This window comes from Acipenser ruthenus, chromosome 19, assembly GCF_902713425.1.
Source record: "Acipenser ruthenus chromosome 19, fAciRut3.2 maternal haplotype, whole genome shotgun sequence".
Taxonomy (NCBI): domain Eukaryota; kingdom Metazoa; phylum Chordata; class Actinopteri; order Acipenseriformes; family Acipenseridae; genus Acipenser; species Acipenser ruthenus.
The window spans coordinates 5,004,053-5,019,371 of record NC_081207.1 but is presented as its reverse complement, the minus strand read 5'-3'; the positions used below and the strand labels follow the sequence as shown (position 1 = coordinate 5,019,371).

Below are 15,319 nucleotides of genomic sequence, written 5' to 3'. Positions count from 1 at the left end.
GCAGGGTGCCAGTGCCAGGGAATGAGCAACCACCAGACTCTACATCGCAACACTGGAGCAAAGTTATCATTATGAAGAAATGTAAACTCCCTTCTGTATAGAGGGTACTGTTCCTTAAGGAGAATAGGATTCCACTTGTTTTGCTGGCCGCATACAGTAGATCCACACAGATGCATCATTTACATAATTTACATTATAAGGGTAAAGGGTAGATTTAGTGAGGATATTTACATGTTTTGCAATTCGTCCATGACTCCACGCTAATGCTCTTCATTGGTTTTTTTTTGTTGTTATTTTTGTTTATTAAATATTATTTAATAAAGGATTGAGGGAAGATCCTATTACATTACAAAAGTACACAATAATTACCGCTGTAATAGTCTTACTGGAAGTGCATTGGGGTCTGAATTATTTGCATTTGCATTGGCCTGTTGGTAAATTACTGTGAGTCTGGGCAGCAATAGATCCTTACAGAACAGTGGCAAAACAGAATGTGAATACAATATCCTGAGCTCAGCTGAAGTGCTGAAGATGCAGAAAAAAAACATTGAGTCTTCTAAGTGATAGGTATGGCATAGGCCATAGCAATGCCCCTCAACCCTCTTACATTACTATGCTGTTTCACCAATCCTTATCCTCCGGATGTGAGATAGTGTGCAGGACTAGGAGGTACAGTGTACAGCTTTACATTGTACAGTACACCACTGCACCACAAATCCAGGGACTAGAGTGTCTGGACTCCTATCATGTCAATAAGCAGTTATAATGGACAAAAAAAAGGCATGTTTACCGTAATGTAATTTTATTTTGTCTTTTCTGTGCAAAACCAACTACAGCCAATGACTACTCCAGATACAAGCTAATTTGTATTAAGCTTAAGACATTCCTTTAAAAAAAAATAAAAAAAACATAAACTATTGATGCTGTCTGGTCAACTAAATGCAGCCCTTTTTATACGGCAAAAGTATACAGCAGCTCTATGTAGAATAAAACCTTGATACTGTTTTCAGCTTCCATGTTGATTCAACACCCCACTTTGTTCTTCGCTTCATTATATGTATTTGTTTTGGCTTTCAAATGACTTAACCAGCATTATGTACCTTAATGATCCAGTATAATAAAACATATCAAATCCAGTAAGTCAGCAGTTTGTTTACAGCGCCTTCAGTAGGCCGACTCTGTAACTGACAGGTTTGAGCCGATGACATATCGAGAGATAGTCACAGTCTGGTACCCTTTTTGCAAAACCCCAAACTTATCCCAACAGGGTTCCACCGCAGTTTCAAGCACAATTTATACACAGTGTGACGGCTTGGACAGTGTCAGTGAAGCCCAGCCATGGAGAGGCCTTTGAAGTTCCCCAGGTTTCGCTTGGTTTAGCAGGCCCGCCTTCATGTTTACATGTGAACCGTGGCAGCCACTGAGAACCCAGCAGGGTAGGGCCCTCCGCAGCTGACCAAGGCGGGCTTGTGCGCAGCTGGGGTCCAGCAAGCGCAAGGCCCAGTGGCGTCGAGCCCACCCCTCCAGGGAATACACTGTTTTCATAGAGGTCTGTGCTGTACACACACGCGGCCCTAAATTGTTCTACCAATTTATTTTTCCTCCCGACTTGCCTTCTCTGAAATGTGTGTGGGCTCCAACATCCCTGTGTTTTAAATGAGTGTTGTAGGAAATGTTACAGTTTTACAGTAGTTGCTGGGTGAGTAATCCAGCACAGGTGGGTTGGAGTCAGCAGAACACATGGAACAGAATGTGCAGCAAGCATTTCAGACAAAGCCCCCATCCAAAAAGAAGCAGCACTCCATGGCAACCAGAGCTCAGAACTCCTGTAGTTTTATTAATGTGTCAGCTCAGGGTTTATTGGACTCATCTGGAATAAGAGCAAAGTCAAATCATTCGTTAAGGGTATTACTTCATAACGTATAGTACTACATAAGCAATTTGTAAAGCATACACCCATTTAAATAATATGAGATACTATGAATCAGTGTCCATATTACAATTTGGGCCAGCAATAAAGGTCTGCCTGGAGGGTTTATGTATACTGCTCTGTCATAAATTATGCATATGCTTATACAATACATTATAGCTCAGGAAGGTAGTGTATATTCTACAAAAACTTAAACACAAGACCAGAGTAAAGGTCACAACTGCTAAATTAATGTAGAACAAAGTGGTTGTGTGAAAACTAATGAACTTTAACAATACTTTAACAGAAAAGTGTCTTTAGGCATTGGAAAGCCTATCTATGAAAATTGCTTGAAATTCAGGTGTATACTGATCGTCACTGACATACTGATACATGTGCTATAATCAGAAAGAGATGAACACAATCTATTGGATTTTGAATACTGGAAACAGAGTTTCGTTGGCTTGTTGTTAGGTGATCGCCGCATATGCTTGCTACTAGATTTTTACATCAAAGTCTTAATATATGATTTCCTTTTCATTATTACTGTATATCTACTAAACACTACTGACCTCCCTATTATATTTTATAGATAGATAGATGCTGTAACTCCTGGGCTCCTCTTAGAAACAGACAAGTGTGATCCTAGTTTGAAAGACCTACCAAGAGCATATGCTTATGTCCTATTTAAAAAAAAAACTATGATCAGCTTGCAGGGTTTATTAAGGAAGCAATCGGTGGTAGCGTGTTTTCTTAGTGGTTAGAGCATGACGTAAAAATACAGCAGCGAGTTCAAAGAGCCCCACAGTTTACTGGAACTGCTCCCCTCACCTCCTACCTGCAACACCACCTCAGAACTGATGTCTTATTCATCGCAAATCAAACCACTTCACCGCTAATAAACACTCCTATATTTAACCACTTTTCTGAGAAAAGTGTGTCTACTTGTAGTACCTCCAAGGTTGAACAGCAACACTGCTTTGGGAACTATCAAATACAATAATATATTCAGTCACTACCAGCGACAAACTGGTATACCCGATAATGAAACTCCCTAATTGATTATAAGTTAATTTAAGGTGTCCCACAATCATGTTAAATTGTATGTGGAATTCCTTGGTGTCAGTTTACTATATGTTCTCCAGTCTACACATGAATACTATATGTTGTTAATCCAAAGAAAAGTATTAATAAGCCTAAATGTAATACATATTTTCTTAGATGTTCTGTGCTGCTGTTTCTGATTTGCATTCTTTGAGTTGCCTAAGAGGGCAGGGAATACATGTCTACAGCCAAATTATTTGGGAACTGCAGAGTTGTGACAGAGGCCATTATAAGGCACAGAACATTCTGCTCTCATAAAGTGCATTTAAAAACCAATTATGCTTGTATACAACCTTTCAAAGAAAATAATCATCTGAAATAAAACTTCAGGCAGGCTCTTTAAAGAAAAGCGTAAATGTGAAAGATGCGAAGCCAATGGGGACCTGGAAATACAATAACACACAGGGTTTCATTAAGGGGAGTTTTGCTTGTTCAATTTAGTTGGGCTACCTCAGAATCATTAAAGTGTTTATAGCTAAAAGATGACATCGTGGGTAAGCAATGCTGTACAAATATACATAAGGAGAACCACCACCACCCCCCACCTAGAAATCATTTTTAAAAGTTGGTGTGCTCTATGAATTTCTGGAGAATAATTTATTTTGCCTACTGTTGAATACATAAACTTTACTTAGCAATGTTATTAAATTTTCAAGCATTTCCATGCAATTAAACCAGGTAGTGTTTTAACAGTATCTTGTTTTAATTTGTATGTGGAGCAAGACTACATTGTCTTCAGGAGACTGGTAATTTGAAGCGAAATCTGTCTAGCTGGGCTAAGGTTAAGTCTGATTTCATTCACTACATACCAGAAAAACAAAAGTGTTGCAAAAAAGCTTGAGCCCTTCAGAAGACCTTCAAGTCAAGATGGCTTCTCCTATTAATAAGGCTGGTGTTCATTCTGTTCCAGTACTATCACTCAACAGATACTACTGAATGTTGTTCAGCATATACATGTTCTCACAGTTCTTTTGTTTGTATTCATCGGGAAGAAGATGTATAGTCTTAAGTTAAATGAGTGGAAAGCTTTCCATTTTGATCCATCAATGAGATTACACTGCTCTTCTTGGCACATCAGTACTGGTTTCAACTTTACTAACCATACATATTACAGGGGCTCCTGAGTGGCGCATCCAGTAAAGGCACTCCACGTGGTGTGCAGAATGCGCTCTATAGTCTGGACGTCGCGAGTTTTAGTCCAGGCTATTCCTTTGCCGACCGTGGACGGGAGCTCCCAGGGGGCGACGCACAATTGGCTGAGCGTCGCCCGGGGGGAGGGAGGGCTAGGTCGGCCAGGGTGTCCTCGGCTCACTGCGCACCAGCGACGCCTGTAGTCTGGCCGGGCGCCTGCAGGCTTGCCTGTAAGCTGCCCGAAAGCTTTGTTGTCCTCCGACGCTGTAGCTCTTGGGTGGCTGCATGGTGAGTCCGCAGTGTGAAAAAAAGCGGTCGGCTGACGGCACACGTTTCAGAGCACAGTGTGTGTTCGTCTTCGCCCTCCCGAGTCAGCGCAGGGGTGGTAGCGGTGAGCTGAGCTTAAAAAAAATAATTGGCCATTCTAAAGTGGGAGAAAATAATAAAAATAATTGGCAACGACTAAATTTATAAAAAAAAAAATAAAAAAAAACATGCATAATACTACTCCCCCATCTAGATATTAAGTACACTGAAATTAAGTTTTCTTTTCAGATGATCGCTGACTAAATCCAGTATGATTTGTATACACTGCGGGTTTCCCATGATGATTTCAGGAATGAAAAGTACACATTTTCCAAACACTGTCAGTTGGAAGAACTCCAGACTGTAGTTGGCTAATTTGCAGTGCAACATGAACTGTAATGTATATTTAAAGATAGGAGTGAAATTATGGAATACAAATTGAGCTCCTGTCAGTTTCAAAGTTTCAGTGCTTGAAGCATATTATGTAATCTGTCTTGTTTTTGGTGAACGCACACAGTCCCACTGAATAAAAGAATCATACAAACTTTGCAAAGTCCAAAAAATATGCATGTTAATTATAAACATTGGAGTGTACCAAAGGGTCCATTTAAATGAGTTTCTATCTCGATGGGTCAGAACTGGCTTGGTTAAGACTGACTCACTGCACTACGGGTGGCACTGGGAAGTCATTACTTCTGCAAGGATTACCTGTGCATACTGTTAACTGATTGGATAGGACCCATGCATGTTTGAGGTAGGTATAATAGAGTTGCTTTGAGTAATATCACATTTGTGGAAGATTATTGATTGTGAGAGTTAGCTGGAACATTACAAATACATATCCCTAAGCTGTTATACATTCTGACCCTGTTAACCCAGAATTACAATATTTTATATTTGTATAGTATCACATTGTAAAAGGTATTGTAAAGCATAGTAAACTATTGCAATTAATGGTAAATGCACAAACTGCCATTGTAAAGTTTTAGATGGGTTGTTATATTGGTAACAGTTGTATGTCTTGCGTCAACCTTTATCAACTTGTGTCCCTTTTCTAGATTGTTGGTCAATGATTGAAACCTTAACTAATAACCTTGCACTAGTTTGAGCAGCAGTCATGTCCTTTCTGCTCTGCTTAGTGTTTTGTATGCAGAAGTTAGAGGCAGCTATGTTTAAAGGAGGAGGAGGCAGTGTGGTCAATGGTTAAAGTCCAAAGCTTGTAACCACAAGGTCGCTAGTTGAAATCCCACCTCTGCCACTGACTGACTCACTGTTTCTGACCCTGAGCAAGTCACTTAACCTCCTTGTGCTCTGCCCTGCAGATGAAATGTTAAATCAATGTCCTATTGTAAGTGACTCTGCATATAATGCACAGTTCACAGCCTACCTCTGTAAAGCGCTTTGTGATGGTGGTCCACTATAAAAGGCGCTATATAAAAAATAAAGAAATTGTTATTATTATTATTTTGTTGTCATGTTTAACGGGATCACTGAGGAGCAGTCATGGGCTGGGTCGATGCAGCTACTGTGCTGAGGGTTCCATTTCAAACCACTGAGGTCTGTTTACCTTTTTCTGTTAGGCTAATTAGTCATATGCAGTATTATGTGCATTTCATTTGCTTGGTTTATCATCTTCTGCTGGAGATTGATGTGTCTGCTACTTATCATAGTTTAAAATGTCATGACATGGGAAGTCTGGATTTGTCAGTGTTCAGTCTGGGAGAGTTAGACCTCAATTTTGCATCCTCTTAACAGATTTCTTGGACAAGGCTTGGGTGGCACTTATCTTAGCCCACTGCCCAAAAGCTGATCCTATAATGGCCCTTCATTTAACAACTTTCTCTCTTTATTGGTTGTCATCAGGGAATGTAGGACAGAAGCATGATAACAAATAGTGTGATGCACATCAGCGTCTATCCTGATTCAAACCACATGGTGCGTTATCCAACCAGGATAAATAACAACTAATACATCTGTGTCAAACAGGAATTAGAAATGGACCTCTGTCCTCTAGGCATAAAAGTATATATTTCTTAAACCATATTTAAATGAAGTTGGCAATACACAACTGTACAAGATGTAATGACACAAAAGTAGGTTACATACTATATTTCTGGCAATATAGGTATTATTTGCAGATTTGATATAGTATATTATGTGCATTATTATGGATTAACAAAGTAGTACAAGAAACCAGAGATTATTTCTAAACACATACTATGTACTCCAGCAGAGGATTGTAGACCCTTTTTTCACCTCTTTTAAACCTTATTATGGGACCCCCTCACTATTGGCAGTAGTTTTGGAAATGTTTTTTAACAAGTGCAAGCTAACAGAGGTATACTTGAATAGGTATTTCCAGGACGCATTTTTAAGCAACCTGTTCACTTACTGAACAGCCCTTCGCAATGACTTGTTTCTGGCCCTATCTGGCAGCATTAAAGCATGCTCAGAGGTCTGGAGAGAGTGACATTGAGATCTGTCAGACCTTTCCTTTGTCGCCCTAGATCAATCCTAATGGGCAGTGAGGTACTTGAAATGAATTTCACAAGGGAAACTCTTAAAATGAACTTAGCACTCCCCAAGTAACACAACCCCGCTTGGGAACTCCTTTACTACCCACTTCCTCTCATTAAAATGTCCTTTTTTATAAGGCACTGTTAATAGGTCTGTTATGTACAGTAGATATAATTAATAACAGTCATCCGCCCTGATACTGCAGATTTGATTTTAGCATTATTTACTGTATATTTCCATTACTTTTTGACTTACAGTTGTTAAATATCGTTCTAATGCCTTCTGTCATCCAGCTTTGGTCTGATTCCTGACCCTCGGACCAATGGCCGATTGGCTTCCATATTTCCCAATGTGTACTAAGGAAAAGATGACTTTCACTCACAAGAGCCGTTTATTCAATCGAACTGGAGACTTGGTGTTTGTTAAGCTTCTTAGCCATGAAAACTAAAAGAGCAACTCAGAGAATATTTGGGGTTTATATTACATCATAAGATGGAATGCCATACATTAACAACATGCAGTTAACAAAGTCATATTCTTGATTATATTATATAATTGTATTGTAAGTATGTGTGTGAGCAGCCAGTGCACAAGATGTTACAGTGAAAGGAGGAAGCGATGACACAGGAGATGCGTGCATTGGTGCCTTTGGTGCACTTGACGCATTTAGTGCCTGAGGGCTCGACACCTCGGTGCTCCAGAGTTCAGAAAGAAGAGGTAACAGGTGTCCTAGTGGCCCCCAGATGGCCCAAGTAAATCTGGTTCGCAAACTTTTACCAGCTACTGCAAGGCAAGCCCTGGGAGATCCTGCTGCGCATGGATCTCCTCAGTCAGGCGAGAGGCACTCTCTGTAACCCAGAACCAGCCAGACTACAACTATGGGTCTGGCCCCTGAACGGGACCACCTGTTCGCCTTAGGGCTCTCAGACGCAGTAGTCCGCACACTGCAGAATGCTAGGGCATCTGCCACAAGGGCACTGTATGCGTATAAGTGGAGATATTTGCAAAATTGGTGTATGACCAGAGGTCATGACCCCATTTATTGCCCTATAGCAACTATCCTACAGTTTATGCAAGATCTGTTAGAGGAGGGCAGGTCCCCTCTGTATGCTGAAAGTGTACCTGGTAGCTATATCTGCATGCCATGTCCCCATTGACTCAGTTTCCCCGGGCACTCTTTTCTAAAGGGTGCTCAGCGGCTACGTCCTCCTAGAAAGGACGCCCTCCCCGAGTGGTCTGGATGTGGTATTGGAGGCTCAAATAGGGCCTTAGTGAGTTGAATATCTCTCTATGAAGACAGTCTTTTTGTTAGCCATCACCTCTGCTAAGCGGATTAGTGAGCTACAGGCTCTGTCAGTACACAGTGCCTGTATGCGAGTTTGGGATGATGGAAACAAGGTAGCATTGTGCACGGATTTCCACTTGAACCAATCGATGGAACTAGAGGCTTTCCATCCCCTTCCTTTTGCTTCGGAGGAGGATCGGAGGTTGAATTTCTTCTGCCCGGTATGGGCATTGAGAAGCTATATGGACAGGATGAGAATGCTGTGCCTGTCTGACCAGCTCTTCGTCTGTCATGGTGAAAGGACCCTGGGTCAAGCCCTCTTGAAACAGTGACTGTCCCACTGGATTGTGGACACAGTTTTGACTGCATGTACTGTTGCCGGCCTACCCCACCTGGGAGAGTGGCCGCGCATTTGACTCGAGGAGTGGCTACGTCATGGGCCCTCTTTAGAGGTGCCTCATTGACTGATATCTGTACTGCAGCTAGCTAGGCTACTCTGCATACATTCACCAGATTCTACCAACTCCTTCATTAGGCACAAGGGTCCTTGAGGTTGCACGCTTACACCACGGAAATGCGTTCAGTGGTAGCGTGATGTCCCTCATCTGCTGTCGGCTCAAGCTCTCTCGCGGCGGCTTTGATATACTTTCCCAAAAGTATTATTGCTGGTCGTCTTAGAATTGAAAGGGAACGATAGGTTACAGATGTAACCCCAGTCCCCTGAAAGAGAAGACGACAAACCTTGCGAGGTTGCATCACACATATTCGCAGATTTGATGCAAAAGAGAACGTGATCTCCGCGGAGTGACTACTTATTCCCTCGGTGGGCGGGACCAAGGACGTCACTCCCTGGAGGCACCTATCAGCACCTTTGACATAAAATGCTCAGTAAATACCTGACCTGTGGCAGGCATATTCCAAAAGTATTGTTGTTGGTCGTCTTCTCTTTCAGGGAACTGGGGTTACACCCGTAACTTATTGTTTTTACTCATAGTCAATACATTTTTATTCAGAGGTCCAGGACAGGTGCTGTTAAACAATTAAAACTTAAGTTTTGTAATTTCTGCTTCCCTATCCATAGACTTAACATTGGGTGCAGCGCCTCTACTCTACTACTTAAAAAGGCGAGCCTAAGAACGTGCCCACTCCTTACTTACACAGCACACAGAGCACGCCACAAGTAAGCTAACATACAAGCTTCTTGATTTCCTAGCTGTGATATTCCTGTTATAACTTAAACTATCAGGGCTGTAATATTACATTCAAATAATGTATTTCATTTATTAATTGAATTATTTATTTTCCTTTAGCCAAGGACGCTGCAAGTTCACTGAGCGTGTGCACCCACTCTGTGAACTCCGTCACCCCGGTACAACCTGGGCTCAGATTTTAAAATGGCAATATTTTCTTTTTCACAGGGTCCCGTCTTCCCTGACAGGTAAGAAGATGTTGTTTTAGTTATGCATTGTTTTTAGACTTAAACAAACCATTGATCAAACAAAAGTCTACATTTTGAAAAAATCTATCTGTGTTTTCAGTAATGGAGGACATACCACTCCATTACAATGTGTATTAAATAATGTTCCAAAAATATAAGTAGTGTAGCTACAGTGTATTGTAGTTAATGTTCCTCTGCATTAAAGTGTCTCCCAAAATGCAGTTATAAGTATAAACAATTGCAATTACCTAATGCTAAACCTGGCAACATTTGCGCAGTACTGTATTGCAATAATCTTATTATTAGGTGTTTAAACAACAGTACTATGGAACTTGGCAACCGTGCTTTTAAGAAAGCAAGAAGTTGCTGTGACATGCTGTATTTCAAGAAAATTGTCAAATCAATTAAAACAATATTGTCTTTTCCATAACTGGACACGTTCCACCAGTTACTGACGTATGTATGAAATGATGTAATCTAATGGATACGGCTGTCTCCAATGAAGAATCATTTATTGGGTTTATAATATATAATTCCACTCAGCAATCTCTTTAGGGGCTACCATTTCAGATTGCATTCAGATAGCGTTGCTTGGCTTCATCCCGTAAACTCAATAACTGATTATATCAACTAAAGGTGAACAGAGCATAAAAAGCATACCTAGCAGTACATCACTAGCACAACATTAAAAAATACCTATACACTGTACAACAGACAGATTTCTTATTACTTTGGGCTGTCAATGGCAGTCAGTGATGGTACAGTAGCTGCTTGCTTGTTACAGAGTCCTTTATCTAAATGAGTTCCAGGTTGGGTCACCATCTCTCTCTCTCTCTCTCTCTCTCTCTCTCTCTCTCTCTCTCTCTCTCTCTCTCTCTCTCTCTCTCTCTCTCTCTCTCTCTCTCTCCCTCTCTCTCTCTCTCTCTCTCTCTCTCTCTCTCTCTCTCTCTCTCTCTCTCTCTCTCTTGCTTTTTCTGATAGTTTAATACTTGGCAGCTGTTTTCTGGGAGTCAGGTTTTTATTAAGCTGTGGCTGGAGCTGGCCGCGGTTCATATTGAAGGGGAAAAAAATAAAAGGTGGGATAACTTACTCTTTGTGTAAACAGAGAGAGGTGAAAGGCAGCCTGTATATAGGTGCCAAGGGATCGCCCTACGGCTCCGCACGTCTTGTCGGGGGGGCTCGGAGACCGTCGCGTGTGGGTGCCTTCCAGTTTCCTCCGGTAACCACAAGCTCCACGAGGAGCCCAGTCTAGTCCAGCGAACAGCCGCCACATCCCCTTTCCAAAAACAGAAGGAACACCTTGTTACTGTGGGTTTACTTTTTTTAACACTGTAACACTAGTCTTGCTTGCTTGTTTTTTTATTTGTTCCCATTTAAAAGTTGACTTTGGTATACCACTATATAATAAAAAAAACATAAAGCATAGTGAAAGCATGGTAAAAAAAAAGCTTGGTTTATCACAGACAATTGTAGAAGCTCTAAAAATGTTCAATTGTGATGGTAGCATTTATAAGGGTAAATAGATTTAAATTATTGAACATTTATGTGTATGCCTGTCAGTAATTTGACCAGTACTATAAATATTCATCAATTTGAATGCACTAATTTCACGGTCTTATATTTATTATATAAATATAATACTAAGGGAAATCCCCCCGCCCCTCCCCCCAAACACACACACACACACACACACACACTCACACACACACACTCACACACTCACACACACACACTCACACACACACACACACACACACACACACACACACACACACACACACACTCACACACACACAAACACACACACACAGACGCACACACACACTCACACACACACACACACACACAGACGCACACACACACTCACACACACACACACACACACACACACTCACACACACACACACACTCACACACACACACACACACACACTCACACACACACACACACACACACACACACTCACACACACACTCACACACACACACACACACACAGACACACTACTCACATACACTCCACAGAAAAAGTTGAACGTTTATATAAGCTGGTAACACTAATTTAATTATTGAAATTGCACATGTAGTTGTGCAGTTAATGACATGTGCAATCAAGGTGTAATTACACTGTAATTAATGTCACTTAAAGTAAAGTGCTACCCTAAACAAATTGCCCATATCGAACTGACCAGAATAATACACCAGATAAATAATATCAGGAAGGTTTATCTTGTATGATTCTGTAGTTTAAAGACTTTGGGAATCAAAACAGTAATGCAAAATAGAGACCGTTTTTTGCCTCTTGTGGGTTTTTTTCTCTGGTTTGTATCAGGAATTGCCTGTTTCCAATACTGCAGACCTTTGGAACCACCATAGCATAAAAATACCAAAGCAAGGTAGATGCTGGCTTTGAAGATCAATGACATGTTATTGCTGTTGCTTGGTTAGGACAACTTAAAATGACTGGAGGTTTTAGGGTTAAAACATATATATTTTAACAATAAGGTAAAGACCCCCCCCCCCCACACACACACACACACACAGACAAAGACAAGCATGCCTGCCTCAAGTATTGACATTTAAAGGTTCTGTTTGAGCATTTAACATAACGAAATGTCCCATTGGAGATATTATTACTCTTTCCAACACTTGTCAGCCTTGTCTTGTATGAATGTAAAGAAGCTGTTGATGTCTTGCAGTGGCATGTGACACAGATGGTTTGGAACATTAAAACAAGAATACATGTTCTTGAAAGTTTTATTTTATTTTTGTGAAACATCCACTTTTTATTCATGAGGGCATATTTAGAGCACATGTGGTATAAATTATATTGTACGGTATAAAAACGCAAAGGTTTTGAAAACCAATGAGGTATGAAGCTATGCCATGTCTGCTTTTAGACCTAATAATTCAATTCTGCAAAACAAATAAAAAGCAGCCTTTTGAATTAAGTGTCTTAACATTTAATGCAAATGTTAACAGCGAATTACTACTTGGGATGACTAAGTCTTGAGCTTTGTGCACAATCTTGGCAAAGTTGGGATCCTTTCTTTCCAGATCAGCTTTTCACATCAGCTATGACGTTTTTTCTGAGCCAGAAGAGATGAATCATTGTTGCTTAACTACAGCACATAATTACTGGCTGATATGTCAGCAAGGGTGCCTATCCACTTTCAAACTAATGAGCCAGCAAACCCCTTTCCCAGATGAACTCTCCCTTCTTATTCATTTATACTGTAGTAGCCAGCCTCTGTATCAGGCCTGGGCAGCTCCTGTCCTAGAGGGCCATCCTACACCTGCTTTAACAGTCAGTAACAGCTTTAGGATTTGGATGGAGGTTTGTTTGGTTCAATTAAACAATTAAGAACATGGTTATAACAAAGAGTTGTCCAGCTAAAATCAATCTGACAGCGGTTTGCACCAGTGCATTCCCAGGGAGTCTGCATTGACCTCAGAACTTTGCTGCATTGCATATATTTTCCACCAAATTAAAATCCTGTTTAAAAGAACAGATATCCATGTGTAAACCAAAATGGAAATTACAGACATGTATTTCAATTAAAATGTTAAATTTTGTCCTCCACTGACAAGGGGTTTTTCCTCTGCACTGTGCAGCGTCCTGTAACTCATTGGAATTCAGCTCAGCTCGGTTTCACTCATCGGCCCACGCTGGACGGCGCATGCAGGCGGTGGCCAGGTGTCCGCTCTTCCTCCGAGGCTCAGTGCACACGGCTCCGCACTCTCTCTCTCTGCGCAAAGTGAGAGCTCACCTAGCCTTTCAGCACTGCTGACACACGAGAAAGGACCTCTTTGTTTGAACAACTCGGGGGCTCTTTTAAAATGGGGTTTTGTTACAGAATGAAATGTTTCAAAATAAAAGAACATGCATCTATAATTCTGGTGAATGATTCTGTACAAATGCATCAAGGCCTAAAAAACACAACCCTTCAACAAGTGTTGCGGCACTGGGTGGACTGATATGGTATGAATTTCCGATTATATACAGTATATAGTAAAAGTTTTGGAATGCATTGGGGTAGATTCATTAAACATTTACTATCATGATCCTTTTTGTCCTTTTGTATTATTTTTAAATAGAATATTAAAATGGAAAGTTTCTGATGTTTTATTTGTTAAGAGTATGATTAAATTTTTCTGTCTATATGTAATTGCTGAATAAAGGCCCAATTAAAACAACATGATGTGTTGTTTATAAATATAGCAGCCTAATGTGATGATCCAAACAAAGCAGTTTAAAATAATTTTCCCAACATGAGTAATCTGAAGCAAGGTTCACAAATAGAGCTGCTCAATGTGAGGTTGCCAAAGAAACTATATCAATCAAATGTAATAATGTTCCTATTTAAATAGGAGCAATTTGATGTTTATAGCAATTTAGATGTGTTTTTCTGTTTAGGAACGTTCTATTATATTCAATTAGGACGAATTGCATTAATAGGTGCTTCGTAAGCTCTGCAGATCACAGTAAGGCTCCAAATCAGATTGGAAATGCAATTAAAAACTTTTAATTTGAGCCACCCTATACATTGTGGTTTAGTCTGGCGCAGTTAGGATCACTATATTCATTTGATTTTACCTTTGATAAGGATGAGAACAACTAAATAATCACAATAGTTCATTTCTTATCTAAAACCTAAAAGAAAAGAATTGGGAAATGCACAAAGTAGAAAAATAGATCAAAAGCAACAGGTATATATAATGGTGTGCAATGCAGTTAAAATTACATATCTAATGATCTATCCTCACAGACTTGATTACACTAGCAAATCATAACAAATGTACACACATCTGAATTGCTGAATATTTCAGTTTGTCAAATTTAATTCCTAATGCTTTTCTTTAAACTACATCATTATGTTTCAGCTTGTACAATGATGTCCTAACACCTTTCATTCAGAATTAACATGTGAGAAACTTGTTTCATACAATAGGTGACATGTGTGATTCATAGATATTAAAAAAAAGAAAAACATGCTTTGATTTATGGGGACAGTGGAGTCTTTACAACTGAACTGCAGCAAATACTGTTGTCGCTTAAACCATTAAATGGTCTGTAGTGTATTACTGAAATGAAGTATTAACATGACTGTCTCTTTAAGATCTGAAGACTTTAGTCCATGATGTCACATCATCTTCTTGTTCACAGGTTCAATAAAGCAATGACCACGGTTAGAAAGCAACGCTGTGTTTCTGCGTGTTTCTTCATGTAAATTAAGACACAAAGACACAACATGGTCTGTAATAAGAAAACTAAAAAAATGGTCTGAATCTACTGCAACCAGAAATGCCTAGCTGCACAGTACATTTACCAGAGCATAAGCAGAAAGGTCATTAGAAACCAGGATGCCATCCCTCCCCTTTCCTCAAGATAGGAACAGGAATTTGATAGTATGTATTGGAATAATATTAATCCACAGGAGCCTAAGTTAATAAACGGAGGACTGATGGCCAAGCTGTAAAACAACCCAAGTCATATCAAGCCCAGCGCCACGACACTGGTTTGGCGAGAAGCCACGGTATATACCTAGAAAAGAATCAGGGGATTCATGAGCGGTCAGGCCACCAGAGCCCAAATACCACCAATACTCCTGCACTGTCAATCCTCCAG

The 15,319-nt window shown here is 40.2% G+C and overlaps 1 long non-coding RNA gene across 1 annotated transcript in view; it reads left to right on the top strand.

Annotated features, from left to right (window-relative positions):
* LOC131698739 (uncharacterized) overlaps positions 1-14,717 on the top strand; it is a 45,023-nt gene extending 30,306 nt beyond the window's left edge. Inside the window, exons 3-5 of the long non-coding RNA XR_009307750.1 lie at positions 9,334-9,432; positions 9,563-9,690; positions 13,306-14,717. This is a non-coding gene — a long non-coding RNA (uncharacterized LOC131698739). The remainder of the gene's footprint in view (positions 1-9,333; positions 9,433-9,562; positions 9,691-13,305) is intronic.
* Positions 14,718-15,319: the final 602 nt, after the last annotated feature.